Source organism: Sebastes fasciatus, chromosome 10 (genome assembly GCF_043250625.1).
Source record: "Sebastes fasciatus isolate fSebFas1 chromosome 10, fSebFas1.pri, whole genome shotgun sequence".
Lineage (NCBI taxonomy): Eukaryota > Metazoa > Chordata > Actinopteri > Perciformes > Sebastidae > Sebastes > Sebastes fasciatus.
In genome coordinates this window covers 26,243,380-26,257,973 of record NC_133804.1, presented here as the reverse complement: position 1 = coordinate 26,257,973, position 14,594 = coordinate 26,243,380, and the positions used below count along the sequence as shown (strand labels likewise).

Genomic DNA, 14,594 nt, shown 5'->3' with positions numbered 1-14,594 from the left:
TGTGATATCTTACCATGAGGATATTAGTCTGAAATTCCGCGTCCACCCCATTACAATGGAGGTGAATGGAACTTTTAAAAGGTACTCAAAGCATTGACAATTTCAGAAATTCAGAATTTTTTTTTTTTTTTTTTTGTAATTTGGGTGAACTGAACTCTTTAAACTGTACTTTAAACTGGAATTTATTTTTCAGTAGTATAGTTATTTTATGTCTTAATGTGCTCAAGAATTCACATGAATAAAAAACGTCGTATCAAAAAATGCATCATTTCAATGTCCAGTTCATCAGGTAGATAAACGTGTTTTGCCACTGTTAGCTACCTCACGTTCCCTCGGATCGGTTTTTGAAACGAAAAAGTGATGTGAGAAACAACTACTATAGGGTTGTCCTGGATACCACTGTTTGTGTTTCGAAGCTTCGGTGAGAAATATTCAAAGTTATTCAAAGCTTCATGACACGGTGCAGCAGGCTGACATGTTCTTTGGTCTGTCTATCTCTACTGTACACACACGCACCTCTACACACAAGAAAATAAATAATTAATGTTGACTATAAATAATGTTGTGAGATTATTCCTTATTTCATGGGGTATTTTGGGATTTATATTTTTTTATTACATACTTTTATAAAAAAAAAGCATTTGAATACTGATTTGGAGGTCGATTACCATGGCAATAGTCGAAGCTTCGAAGCATTCTGGTCAGCCCTAGAGAAAACCCCGCTCCAGTAAAAGCTCCAAAGCGTGTAGTGAGGAAATATGACCCTTAGTACATTAAATTAGGATTCATAATGGCAGGCAGTGATGGGTGATGTGTAAGCAGAATATTTATTTTGTTTATTACAGCTGATAGAGGCGTAACATATTTACAGCCCAGTATATTTTTTTCTACTTTTTTTTTTACACGTTGTTTTCTTTCTCATTTATTTGGGAAGGTGGATCTCAGATTTTTTTTTAAATAATCAGAAGTGGGTCTTAAGTTACAAAAGGTTGAGAAGAATCCCCACTCTAAACTGTATATCTCAAGTAATAATTAACATTTAACCGATGTGAGCATGTGTGTTAACCAAGGGCTTAAATATACACATAAAACAGCAAGAAGAAGAGTGATGTGACATGTAGTTATCAAAATACTTCTTGGTTTATCAGTCCATGACAGCAATGTCACACCCTGCCCATGACCTAGCTATGTATCCCAACCTCTCTGTATGAGTATGTGCATCACGTTAGACAAAAACAGAATTTGGGTCTGTGGATGCAACCATCAGATAGATCATGGGTTAAAATCTTTAACTTTTTGGAAACTTGAAAGGAGACACTCTCACAGGTGGAGACAGTGTTCTAAAATATGGACAAGGGGGGAGGTGGGGAGAGAATGTGACTAATCCGCAAAAAACCCTTGAGTGGAAAGTGGATGGGAGCCCCGGTGTGTCAGGAGTGTTTATTACCAGCCATTTTCCACTGCCTCCTAACGCTCACACACACACACACTTGCCACACACCACACTTTCATTTCGCTCTTGGCTGAGCTGTAAGACTAGAGTATCAGACTTCCTTCTTTCCCCAAATGAGATCTACTTCGTTTCACATCAAGCATCAAAACCTTCCGATGAAGCCAGGATAGCGTATACTGTCGCGCTGCAAGAAAAAGCGCCGGCCCCGGAGAGACTCCCCAAAAAACTGACGCAGTCGCGGGTGGAGTACAGGATGCAGGGATAATGAAAATTGTGAGCTGTTCTAGGCCTCTTCAACTTATTTTTCTCTCCCCTTCTCCCGGAGTCGCTGGATATCATTCTGTTCCCCCGATGGGGCTGAGATGCAATCAGTGACACACTCTCTTGTAACCCTGACACTCAACTCTCAACACCCACACACACACGTACTTGTTTTTTACGATGCCACAGGACATCTCACTCACATCTCATCACTTTCAGGAAATTGTACACACACCCGTCCAGATTGGCAGATTAATGTACAGGATGAGGCGCAAGCAGACACGCCCAGAAGCCTCCCTGATTACGACCCCCCCCCCCTCTTTTTTTACGGACTTGTAAAGAGATTCGCCGTCTGAGAAACAGCCTTACCCGCTGAGCTGCAAGCCCCCCGCTATAGGAGGAATTGGATTTGTGTCCTAATCAGCTATAAGCCCTCGAGTGACCAGGCATGTCCCCGTATAAACATTTATGCTTTACTCCGAGGGCCAGAAGGTGCCATCTTTTTTCACAGCTCATCAAAGTGTCCTGCCCGTACAACAGGCAATGCACATGGGGACACTAGCAGGATACAAGAGAGACATTCATGGTAGTTTAAATTATGTACAAAAGGTCATAGAGGCTCTTGGGGGGAATACTATTGTGTTTCTGCAGGCTTTGAGTTTCAAAAGGTTTTAGCTACAGTATGAACTTAAGACTACTTTAAGCTGTGAAGAATAAAGGCCAGTGTGTCTTGCTTTGATTATGCAAAATCTGCCTTTAGTTACCCCACTGAGAGTACACTAATGCACACCAATCTGTAAAAAGAAGACAGAAAAGTCAAAGTTAATGTGTCCGAGCTAAATTATTGCAGGTAAAATCATGATTTCTTAATAAAGAAACCCATGTTCCTTTTTTTTTTTTTTTACTTTTCCAGTATCACTCACTCCTACATTCCCTTTTTACCTTTGATCGTACAGTCGAATCAGGACAGTCAGTCACCCATGACCACTCGCTGGAACAGTCGACACTGCAAAATTAGTGTCACACAGAGAGATCCCCTGGCGAGCCAGTGAGGCACGGAAAAAAAGACAGTTCATGATCTACGCAGCGCAGCACCACACGTCCCAACGACTCCCGTGCCAGTTGAGTACTGTCCCCCTGACGCCTGGTACTGTCCTACACCTCTGCACTTCTTTGAAGCATAAACCATAAACCATCTGTATAATATGGTGTGATGAAATGGTGTCCAAGTCAATTGGCTCTTCGGGGCAGCTGGAGAGGTTTCAAGGATCGAAGGGAGATTTACTTGTTTCATGTCTGACATTCAGTTATTCATCAAAGATGAGAGCGGGTGTGTTTTATGCTTCCAGCTGGGGTATTTGGGAAGGATGACCAAAGGGGAGAGAAACATTCTTAAGATGTCCTGGAAGCAATACGTTGTTTTATTCCCAATAAGCAACTGTATACATACAGTGTGTTATTCATCAAAAGCGCCAAAAGGAAAGATATTTCTGATGCTTCAAGCAAGGAAGGCCAACAAGCAGAAGGCGCTGAATTGATTGGTCAGTTGATTAGTGCTGACACAAGTGATCAATTTATTGATATGTCAATTGACAGAAAATTAATCCTCAACAATTGAGTACTCGTTTAAGTTATTCATCAAGGACAAATTCAATGTATTCCTGTAAAATATATTCTCTGGTTCGAGCTTCTTCATGTGATGATTTGCTGCTTTTCTCAGTTTTATATTAATTGGATATCTTTCAGTTTTTGACTGTTGGTTGAGCAAAACAAGTAATTTGACGATGTCACCTTGGGCTCTGGGAACTTGTGATGGTTGTTTGTTTTTTTTTACTATTTTTTTATAGAGTAATTAAAATAATAATTATCTGCAGTTCTACAATTGAACAGCCCTACATCAGAAAACTACAGTTTGATAATTATCATTTATTTATCATTTGAAAACTTGGGAAGTACATATGTAACTAGTTACATGTAAAAGTAATTAAATTACAAAATTAATGTAATTGTAATCAGTTACAGTTACTGAGGGGAAAAGAAATGTAATTAAAATACAGTTAGGCTATTAATCAAAATGTTGGTTACATCCGAATATATTATTTGCAGTAAAAAGCTCATATGTAGAATATAACATTCATTCCGTTGCTCTGTTCCAATTTTAATTCAAGTTATATTGAAGAATTTTTAATAAAAGTTTAACAGTGTTGAGTACTGTTGTGAGGTTAACACTGCCTGGTTTAAGTTTGCAGGGACTTTTCAGCTTTATTGCCAGGTTTAAAACATTTGTTAGAGAAGCAATTAAAACGTAATCAAATGTAATAAGTTACATTACTTTGATAAAGTAATTTAAATAGTTAGCCTACATTATTTATTATTTTTTGTAACAGAGTGACTAGTAATCTGTAACCTATTACATTTCTAAAGTAACCATCCCAACACTAGGCATTATTTAGTAAGTTTAAAACTAATTGAACCTGCTTCTTCAGGTCTGTGTGGTCGTGGTTAGATCAGATTTAACTGAACTAACCATCAGATTCAAGTGTTGCTACATCCTGATTGGTGCACGCAAGTATATGACATCATGTTTTTTTCAACTGAGCCCCGCCCACTTCAAACCAAGGAATATATATATAAGAAAGAAGGGTAATTGCGTCGTCGTGACACCATTCTAATTTTGGAGGTACCAAAATAAAAGTCTAGATTAATGGAGGCTTATCAAATTTGCCGATTAGCGCCACCTCCTAACAATAATAGGAAACATTATCGAGAGAGCTGGCTAACATTAGCCCTCCTGAAATATTGTTAAATATCATTAACAGTTTGATGGTTGGTTAGTTATTGATAACAAATATGCTCTATTACAATCATGTAGAATACTATCAGCTTGGCACCAATGTGAGTTCAGTGACTTCATGACCCTCCCTTCCCTGTAACTGTAACCCTTTTTACGCTCCTTGCTTCAAACCAGGTAAAAGAGCATAGAGAAAAAAATACAGGAATCTCTCAAGTGAAATAAACAAAACTGTTGTAACTTTAGCAGAAAATAGTGTGTTCATGTAGGAAACCGTTACTCATAGTAAGAAGCTGATTGAGAAATAACGTTTTCAGGGCTTTTAAAGAAATTTATCGAGCAAATATTCGATCCAGCTTCTCAACTGTGATGATTTACCTTTTATACATCATAAGAAATTGAACACCTGTTTTTTTTTTTAAGTAACTTGGAGACATCGCCTTGAGCTACAGGAAATTGTGGACATTTTTCTTTCATTATTTTCTGATATTTTGAAAGTAATCGTTATACTCAGAGCTCTGTTTCCGAGATATCTTGGAACTGATAAAGACTTCTATGCAAAATGAACCTATAATAAACAAATACACCAGCTTAAGAGTGAGCTGGCACACACTCCTGACTTCAGCACACAAAGCATTTTGCAAAACAGGAGTATAGCCACCGCTGACCGGAATGCTGAAATGGCAACTCTTCACTAAGCCTTTGTTCGGTAATTATATTTCCGCGGGGCTGCTGTACAAATCAGCTCACATCTCCCTGTCGGTGACCTCTGTAAATAACGGTAATAAAGAGCGTACTTGTCGTTGCCGTTGTGTCCCTCCAAGACAACCCACCTGTCACCAAGTGGCCTGGCCCGGCCCCCTCAACCCCCCCTCTCCTCATCTCGTTGTTGGCCATTTGCCGACGCACAGATCAGACGGCTCTCCGCCATGGGGAGTGGTGTGAGTGGTTGATGGAGCTGGTGAAGATCAGGACTGGCTCCCTTTAACACAGCCAGCACCTCCAACAATAGCCGCCTCTGACAGCTTTGCATAATTCATCTTGTCGAGTCTCTCTCTCCCTTTCCTCCTTGACGCTCCTCTCTCCCTCTCCTCTTTCAGTTTCTCTTCAGTTCTTCTTCTTTTTTTTTTTTTATTTTATTTTTCGTGCCTCCTGGCGCTTGGAGAAGGGGAGAAGGGAGAACCAGGGCAGTGTTCCATCAGATGCTGCCTGTTTCCCCCTGACACCAGTGATTTTGGAGACACACAAGTGTTTGTCTGCAGCACGTTGCCCAGACTCTGTGAATTCTGGATGCCATCTGAACCAGATTGTGTTCGTTCTTTATCGAGGCTCAGTGCCTAAGTCCCATGCTGCAACATGAAGTGTGGAACTATTACCTAAAAATACACGACAATCAGACTTAAGATGATCAATTTTTCACTAGATGATCTTTCTATATGCAAGTTTTTAGGGGGATGTGATAAAATACTGCTTCCACGTTTGTTTAATTGAGTTGCACGGTCTTGTCACATGTCGTTTTGGGGGGTTTGTAGGCTATTTCTTCATGTTCAAATATGACTGCCAGGTAAAGAGACAAAGAAAGAGAGGAACAAAAAGAGCACGCAATATCATGACAGCATTTACTGGCAATTAAACTTCAGTGGCAGCTGTATCCTGAGCACACTTGGTGACGGATGAGCTTACCACACTCAGTGAGACTCTGAAGGAAGATGATGAAATCCCGCTCCATCCTAAATCTCTTGTCTCAGTGTATGATGCAGAATATTCACAAGTGGGGTAAAGTGATGCAAATCTCTGATACAGCCACTTCAGATTATTCCATGCACATGGAGCTCGGGGCTTCATCCCTCATCGTTTCAGCACATTTAGAAGACAAACAAAGCCACTGTGACTATGAAAAACAAATCACCAAAAAAAGCTGAGTTGAACACAGCTTTTTTTTTTTTTTTACTTTCCTTGTCTGTCACTGGTAAATCATAGCGGTCAACATCTAATCCTATCCATGTTATTGTTTGCTGTTTTGTCTGCGAATTAAATAATAAAAAAAAGGCTTCTGTCGGCGCCAGGATACAACATAATAAGCTGAGCAGGGATGTTTACAAATCCCCCAAATAACCCTTCACCAGTGACAGTATGAGTTATATATTCATTGAATCTTTAGTGGGAAAACCGCAAGCACAGCCAAATTCATCTTTTTTTAAATGTAATTGCTAGGTGTGGACAATCAGAATATAAAAAAGCAGGGTCTTTTTCTTCTTCTGCTGTATCTCCCTCCATCTCAAATGGTAATAGCAGGTTATTGAGTGCATTCATATAGAAGCTCCAGCGTTTATCTGTATCCAAGACTACTAGTATTGAACCCAGCTCTTATCGAAATAGGTGCTCCCTTCCATATCACACACCCAATTACACCAGACGGTCTTAATTCAATGGGCCACAGTTTGCTATTCTCTCAAATTGGTATCACTGTAGTGTTATTGTCACACGGGGGAGCTGAGGAAGTAATAATGTTCATGTACATTCGCTTAATTGAGAATCTAGCAAGACGGTGTCAACAATTGCCGTCTAATGCTTACTCATAATGAATTGACTCCATGGTGTGCAAAAATAAAATCAACTCTGCGGACCTGTGGCAATTTACAGACAAATCCACGATCGACCCATTGTTACGGAAATAAATTAAATTGCGGCGATAACCGCAGCTGCATTGTAATGAAGCTACAGAGCGATCACAACGCCACGGAGGGTGATTGAGAGAATGGGATTCACATCATATCTGCCAACAACATACCTGGTAAACAAAAGAATAAATCTTAATGCAGGTATCTTATTTATTAAGATCGACAGCGGTGCCTTTTTTAATTTCAAATTCTCAATCAAATATCGGTCTTGCTCATCTGGACATCTGGAGATGTTATTGTAGCGCTACTGTAGCACGCAGAGAGAGGCTCAAAAAATCATTACTCAAACTACATTTGAAATGCTGGGAGCATACAATCCTGGCTACCAGATAAAAAAAAATCAAACACAGAGAGATGCTCAAAAGTGCTGACATCGGGTGTCATTCAAATGCATCTCACATGATTGGAAAACAAACTGGCCTTCCCTATTTTAGCATGTGCACGGGGGAGAAGGAGTATACACAGCAATCACAGAACAGTGGCAGACAACTGAAGAGTATGAGGGAGAGCTCCCATACTGCAATGGGAATGCAACACCCTGGTGTGACTGCTGGAAAATATCAAATCTGACCAAATGCAGGCTTTAACCTGCTGTTCCAATGCACATCTACATAACTGTTACAAAAGGGATCAAATACTGCACTTCAATGATATGAAATTAGAAGAAATACAAATTGCATCCACACAATGAAGACAATTTTTGCACTTTACAGAGAATAATATATTGAGTGCGTTTTCTCTTTAGGCATACGGCGTCGCATTAAAAGAAAAACACTATACATAAAGAAACTGGAGGGTTTTATTCTCGAGTTGTCAGCGTTTTAAGGAATATGTAGGTCATGATGGCACACTATCAGAATACTGAGAGACTGCAAGCCTTATTAAAGAAACATCAATCTGAAAATTTCCCAACATCGCACTGGTTTCTCTACTTCCAGGGGTGAAACTAGGAGAGCCTGCCCTGTAGCGGAGACCAACTTCTGAATGCACGCCGCTCTCCACTGGAAGTCAAAGATTGCTGGCCTGTATACCATTACACTGACTCCGAGGCGCCGGTTTTACACTCTTCAATGGTCTGATATTCAATATTTTCTTCCTCCTCAACCCTGCTGACAATAAAAAGACGGAGAAAGTGTTGCTGACCGGCTCCCCGCGTGAAACCAGTGCCACATGTCCGTCCACATCACCGCTCTTCGTCACCCGCCAGACCTGCGGCTTTCAGCATCACAGAGGTCGCGTCGACGGAATTATTGAGGCCGTCAAGCTGCTCCATCGACAAGCATAGCTGACGCCCAACGTCCCACTGGGCTGTCCAGGGGCGACAAAAGACCAGACCTGAAGCCCTTGTCAGATTGAGCCTATTCTGGGAAAACCTCCCCCAGGGCTGATATTGCTTTGTGCAATTATAGGGGCAGAAAGAACTTGGAAAAAAATGCTATTTTAATGTGAGCTTAACAATGCATAATGATGACTTATAGGGCAAATCTGTTTGTGACTTGTAGTTAGTGACAGGAGGTCCTCGCTTTGTAATGTCCTTTAAATATGTAACATTTCCTGACTCGGAATATAATGTCTGTATTTCACAAAGCTATAAACCGCACAGGTATTCACTCAGGGCAATTTTCACAAGCAGAGAGCACAATGCATTTCAATTTTGTTCTCCCTATGACAGAACTAAGCACATTTCTGTTTGGCTCTCCCCGCCAGGCTCAGCCCGGCGCACGCGGGGAGAGTTGTACTCTTACAAAGTCAGGCCCACTCCTCAATCTCGCCACTTGGTCTTGACCCAGAAAGTCCACCAGGGCATGCTGAGCCATAAATGTTAATCTGTAGGATACAACAGTGTGAAGCGGTGCTGCTCCCAGAGCCGGACCAGCAGGACGGCATCCTGTGGCTAATCGCAGGTGGCTTTCATCTCAGCCTACTTTGGCCGGAGAGCAGCAGTAAATGTTCAAAACAAAACCCAAGAGCTGTCATGCTTTGAATCTTCGCTTTTTCTTGATTTAAGTAACCCATACGCAGCTAAAGAAAGGTTTCCACAATTACTGGCCCTGGCTGGTTTTTCTCCGTGAACCCTTACGCGCACAGCCAGCGCATTTGCACGTATGTGCACAATGAGAGGCAGGAATCAATTTGTGTTATACACAACACATTAGGTCATGCAGCGAGCCTACAATAGCCATGAGGCGGGTATAGCAGCTTTCTCCCTTGAGAACGCTCCTCTCTCCTTTCCAATCAAAATGCAATGGCAGGTATCACATTATACTGAGCAAATATCTAGGATGGAAAATACTATGTAAATCCATCTTTAGGTTAATAGAAAACTCTATTTATATTCTTAGCCGTTACTAAAGCCCTTTGAGGCATCTATATTATAATTTAATAATGTTTATGAATTGGGGAAAAGCATACAAATCTGTAATACAGAGAGATTTCAAAAGACACCATCATGACTTCAGAGAAAGCACGTACAGTCCTAAAACTGCTCACATCCATACCATGTTTTTTTTTCTTTTTCTTCTCTCGTACAGCATACAATGTAGTTAAGGACCACAGTGGTAATGCATCAAGTGCTGTCACTAAATATCCCTACTCTAAGCACATTTCAAGAGCACGCAATGCCCCTCCCCCCCAAATCCTCGGGTGACTTTCAGCAATAATTTGGCAACTTGCAGGAAAAACTTTGCCGCAAGTGTCACATTACTGAGCCAAACGCAAATAATCCTCCGACTTAAGGTCATTAAAAAGCAAATATGTGAGTGTGTCCGCCGATGGAGGTTTCGCCATCCCAGAGCCTTTCAATTTCTTAAAAAAAACAAACACCCACCATCCTAAACACATCATGGCATGCTTTACTTTCACGCCAACTATTTATCATGATGTCTAGCTATTCTCACGGGAGGTGAGGGAAAATGTACCGAGAGAGAAAACAGGTGAAAGAGAGTGCAGCAGACAATAGCCAGGCAGGCTGTGTGTTAATAGTAACAGATTAGAGGGCAGCAATTATGTAAAGTAAATATGACATGGAAGCGATCCGTCGAGCCCGGGGAACTGTGGGTAGTTTGTCAGGCTGCATTAACCTTCACATGTTTGCTCTGATGTGTTGAAACAGGTGACTCGGCCACGCTGTTTGCCATATCAAATGTTATAATTCATAAGGTCATCCTTCTGAGCCACTGTCGGCATCAACAAGTAATAAGGTGATAGGCTGCAGGTCTGTGCATCGACTCTCCCTCCATATCAGTCACATCTTCGAGGAGTTATTTTTCACAGAGGGAGAGAAGTCATCTTGATTGCCCCTTAACGATCTATAAAACTGTTTAGGTCCAGCATTCAAGCCGGCATTATCTCTAAAGGAGGCAGTTCTCATCACACGGAATATTAAATTCTCCACAGGAATAATGAAAGGGGAAATTACTTAAGGATAGGAACATGGAGTGGCAGTGTTGTGTACACAGTTCTTCAAATAATATTCCTGAAGTAATTAGATGATTATAAGCTCCGAGCGTAGTGGAAATCACCTCGAGGATCTCCTGCTCCTCGAGCCGCATCAGAAATTGTACTCACCTGCTTTGATTAGTGGGATTAAAGAGCAATGAAGTTTGAAGCTGAGGAATTAGGCTAAAGCCTCAATAAGGGGTCACAGCACTAAATGTCTCAGTGCTACGTAGATGTGCGGCTACATTATGGCACAGACGACTACTACTGGGTTATTGCTTTTCACCGTAGAACTGTGCAAATGTGATGATATAGCTCATTGTTCACACTGCTCTCGCTCCAGTGTGCTTCTGATAAACATTTATTAGGATTCTGTGTCAGCCACCATCGGTGCAATAGGTTGTGATTCAGGAAAGTAAATTATTATCCATGCCTTGAAAAAATAGGATAATACAAGCTGTACTCATGTTCTGGGGCCCTGCTACAAAACCACATGTTCAATATCACCCAATGAGTGTTACTGTAATACCTTTACAGGGTTGGCACAAGGAAGACAGACTCCGGGAGTTTTAGTTCTTACGTGGCCCTCGGTACAGCCAAAGGCGAAAGATTAGGTGAATATCGACCACTTCACTAAAACTTGCCTCTTTCATCTAACAAAAAAACAAAAAAAAAACGCCATTTTGTCCAAGACGATGGCAGCAGCATGCGTTATGATTTGCCTCAACTGCTGTAGTTCCTCAACAGCACTCAGGGACCACCAAAGCCATAAATCAATTTAGCTGGACAGATATACTTGTCCTTCTGGGCTATCATGTGGACTCAGATGCATTGTGTGTGTTTGCAGATTGCGTATACAGCTTGATCCACGACCACAGTGAAATCAGATCGGACGCTCCTCTTCTCCGGCTCATGCCAAGCACTGAGACAATGTTACGTATATAGTCGAGATGCAACAAAAGGAGGAAATGAACCCAGCTGATGTTTTGTTTAATTAATTAACAGCACACACCTCAGATTATACTAGTCCTAAAAAATCTAATTACACGTCGCATAGTGGTTGTCAGGCAACCGGCTCCTCTCTCTTCTAATGCAGAAAAATATAACCCCAAAAGTTGTGGCTTCCGCAGGCGCACGTCTGACCCAAGAGGATTTGAGACCCGTGGCGAACACAACCTTCCTACAGGCCTCTTTTCAAATGCATTCAAAGGCTGATGAAATCTCCACCTTCTTGCACCTGAGGCCGAAACCCGTAGATTTGGTACAGTTTAGCAAGTGTGTGTGTAAGCACTTGAATTATTAGTGGATTGAGCGGGTTATCTCTGCAGGCGATGTACACCCCAGTGTGAGGCTTTCAGGTTCTTATATATATATATATATATATATATATATATATATATATATATATATATATATATATATATATATATATATATATATATATGTGCAGATAGATTTGGAGCAAAGCCATCCCAATGTGTCAGCTGCTGGTCAGAGGTCTTGAGGAGGACACTGAGGTGAGAGGTGACAGAGACTTTGGAGGAAGATTATGTTCTCACCGCTGAGGAATAATATAGACTTCAACCTGCTGAACAGCAGCAATCTATTCATTTTCTCCCCTTGTGCCACTTTTAACATGACATTTAAAAAAAGACCTACACTTTTTTTTTTTTTTTTTGGGAAGCACAACATTAAAATAGATGATACCTCCTAAAAGCACAGTAGGTGACTTTTACAAACTGCCTCTTTTTGAGTGCTGAACTTTAGAGGTTGTGATGTATTATTTCCCCCCTCCTCCAAATTGTGGACCAGATCAGGAACACATACATACATCTTGCTCAACACTTGTATTGCTCATTAAAGCTGGAATTGTGCTAAAGGTCCACAGGGTGCTGATCAAAGTAAGATCTAATTCATTTCATCAATGTGTTGATGGGGGAAAAAAAAAAAAAAGGTTGTCTGCATGGGAGCCTGGCAGGTTTCAGGCTGCACGTTCTTGCAGACCAAATTAGACACCATTATCGAACAAGGACCAACCGGTTCTGCCATTTATTATTTCAAAAATCACGTGGGTGACATGCATTTAGAGGATAAATACAAAAAAAAACAGCACACTGACCTGTGTGGAGCTTCAGCGAGGAGCTGTCCGAGGAGGAAGAGGAGGCAGCAGCGGCACATAAAGTTCCAGCGGTGCGCTTTTTTAGTCCAAACTTGCAGGCACGGTGCGTCACGGTGCACTCTCTATTCGTGCAAAAAATCTCTAGACCTCTTTTCAAAATTTCCACTGGAAACGTCTTTATAGGCTTGCACGTCGATGCCTGACTGACCGTGCACGGCTCGGAATAGTAGACTTGTGCGCTGCGTTTGTGTGCGTCAGGAGAAGCGCGGAGAGCTTTCAAGCTGCTGCTTCAGCTCCGTGTGTGAAACGCGTCAGGATATCTTCTCTCCGTGCAGCAGCCAGCAGCCAATACTTCCAACAACGCAGGAGGTAACACAGTTGCGTTTTCCTGTCGCCCAGCAGCGGTTGCAGGATGTGTGTGTGTTTTTTCTTTTAAAGAAAACTCACTCGGTTAAGGATGCACCAGCAGCCGCTCAGCTTTGCTCTTTTGTCCGATACGCACTTGTCTTGTCAGCTGATAAACTGGCGCATCCCGTCGCTTTCTTCAGCGTCGCCTCTGGTTCTGCCTATCAGCACCACCGGTGGAGAGGTGCAGGCCATTTAACATGAAGGAGGGTCAACTATGACCTGCAGGTGGTGTGTAACATGCAAAATATAGAAGCTGCATAGAAGTAGTGCCATTATTCAAAGGAAATGATATGAATACACAAATCAAGTTTGTAGTCAATTATAAGCTAGAAAAATACTCCATACATATGTATAGTAAATAGTAGAGGTGGGTTGACTCTGAGCTCCAGCATCCTCCAGCCTACACACCTGCCTGTTTCTGTTTCCTCTCTCCTCCGCCTCTTTTGTATTGATCATTAAGCTTATATACCTATGGTAGCTGGCTCTGCCACATAATTGGCCAACTCTCAAATCTCCAGTTTTCTCACCTTCAGTCTGACAAAAGGAAAGAAAGGAAGGAAAAAAAGGAAAAAGAAAAGGCTAGACTGATGCAAATAAAATGTGTTATTTCTCACAGAAGACTAGCAGCTGAGGGTTTATTCAAGCTGTTAATTAAACTGTTGGATAAACAAGAAAAAGGCCTAAACGACTTGTTCAAATTAAAATGTAGCATTCTAGACTGAGCTGTCTGAGTGGAGCTTTGATTCATATTGTTTTGCTCCGGCCGCCATCTGTAGTGGAATTGATCAGTTGCAGCAATAAAATATGCACAATTTGACTTCTGTCAGACCGAACCAATTCAGAAATGTTATTCTAATGCGTATCGTTTTCAGATTTTTGTCCCCCGTGCCTTTCACATTAACATACAAGGGGTGTAAAAAAAAATATAGAAAAAAACCGAATATTGCGATATTATGTTTTGCGATACCGATTCTCCGAAACGCTGTATGAATTTTTAATTTAACCTCTTGAAAATCCGATGGCCCGCCGGCAGACCTGCCACTATTACTATTTTTCGGAGGTTGTAGTGGATTTTAAAGCGAGAGTGAAGCTGCTGGAAAACCTAAGGAATCCATTGATACCAACCATACTTACATGTCAGGATGAATACTAAATAACGATCCAAAGTTAGGCAATATTTTAGCGAGGAAAAACTGGCATGGCCATTTTCAAACGGGCCCCTTGACCTCTGACCTCAATATATGTGAATGAAAATGGTTCCTATGGGTACCTACGAGTCTCCCTTTTACAGACATGCAGATTTTATGATAATCACATGCAGTTTTGGGCAAAAACTTTTAATGCAGTATAAATGTGTTATTTTCGCCTATTCTCAAATGGTGTATTTGAATATTTCTGCATACTGGGGTCCCTAAACAATCTAGGAATTACATAAATTGGGTA

At 41.3% G+C, this 14,594-nt stretch overlaps 1 protein-coding gene across 6 annotated transcripts in view; it reads right to left on the bottom strand.

Annotated features, from left to right (window-relative positions):
- Window positions 1–13,583, bottom strand: part of LOC141775629 (teneurin-3) — a 176,060-nt gene extending 162,477 nt beyond the window's left edge. For all 6 annotated transcript variants that reach the window (XM_074649193.1, XM_074649194.1, XM_074649195.1 and 3 more), the window contains exon 1: window positions 12,744–13,583. The gene's annotated coding sequence lies outside the window, so the exon portion shown is untranslated. The remainder of the gene's footprint in view (window positions 1–12,743) is intronic.
- Window positions 13,584–14,594: the final 1,011 nt, after the last annotated feature.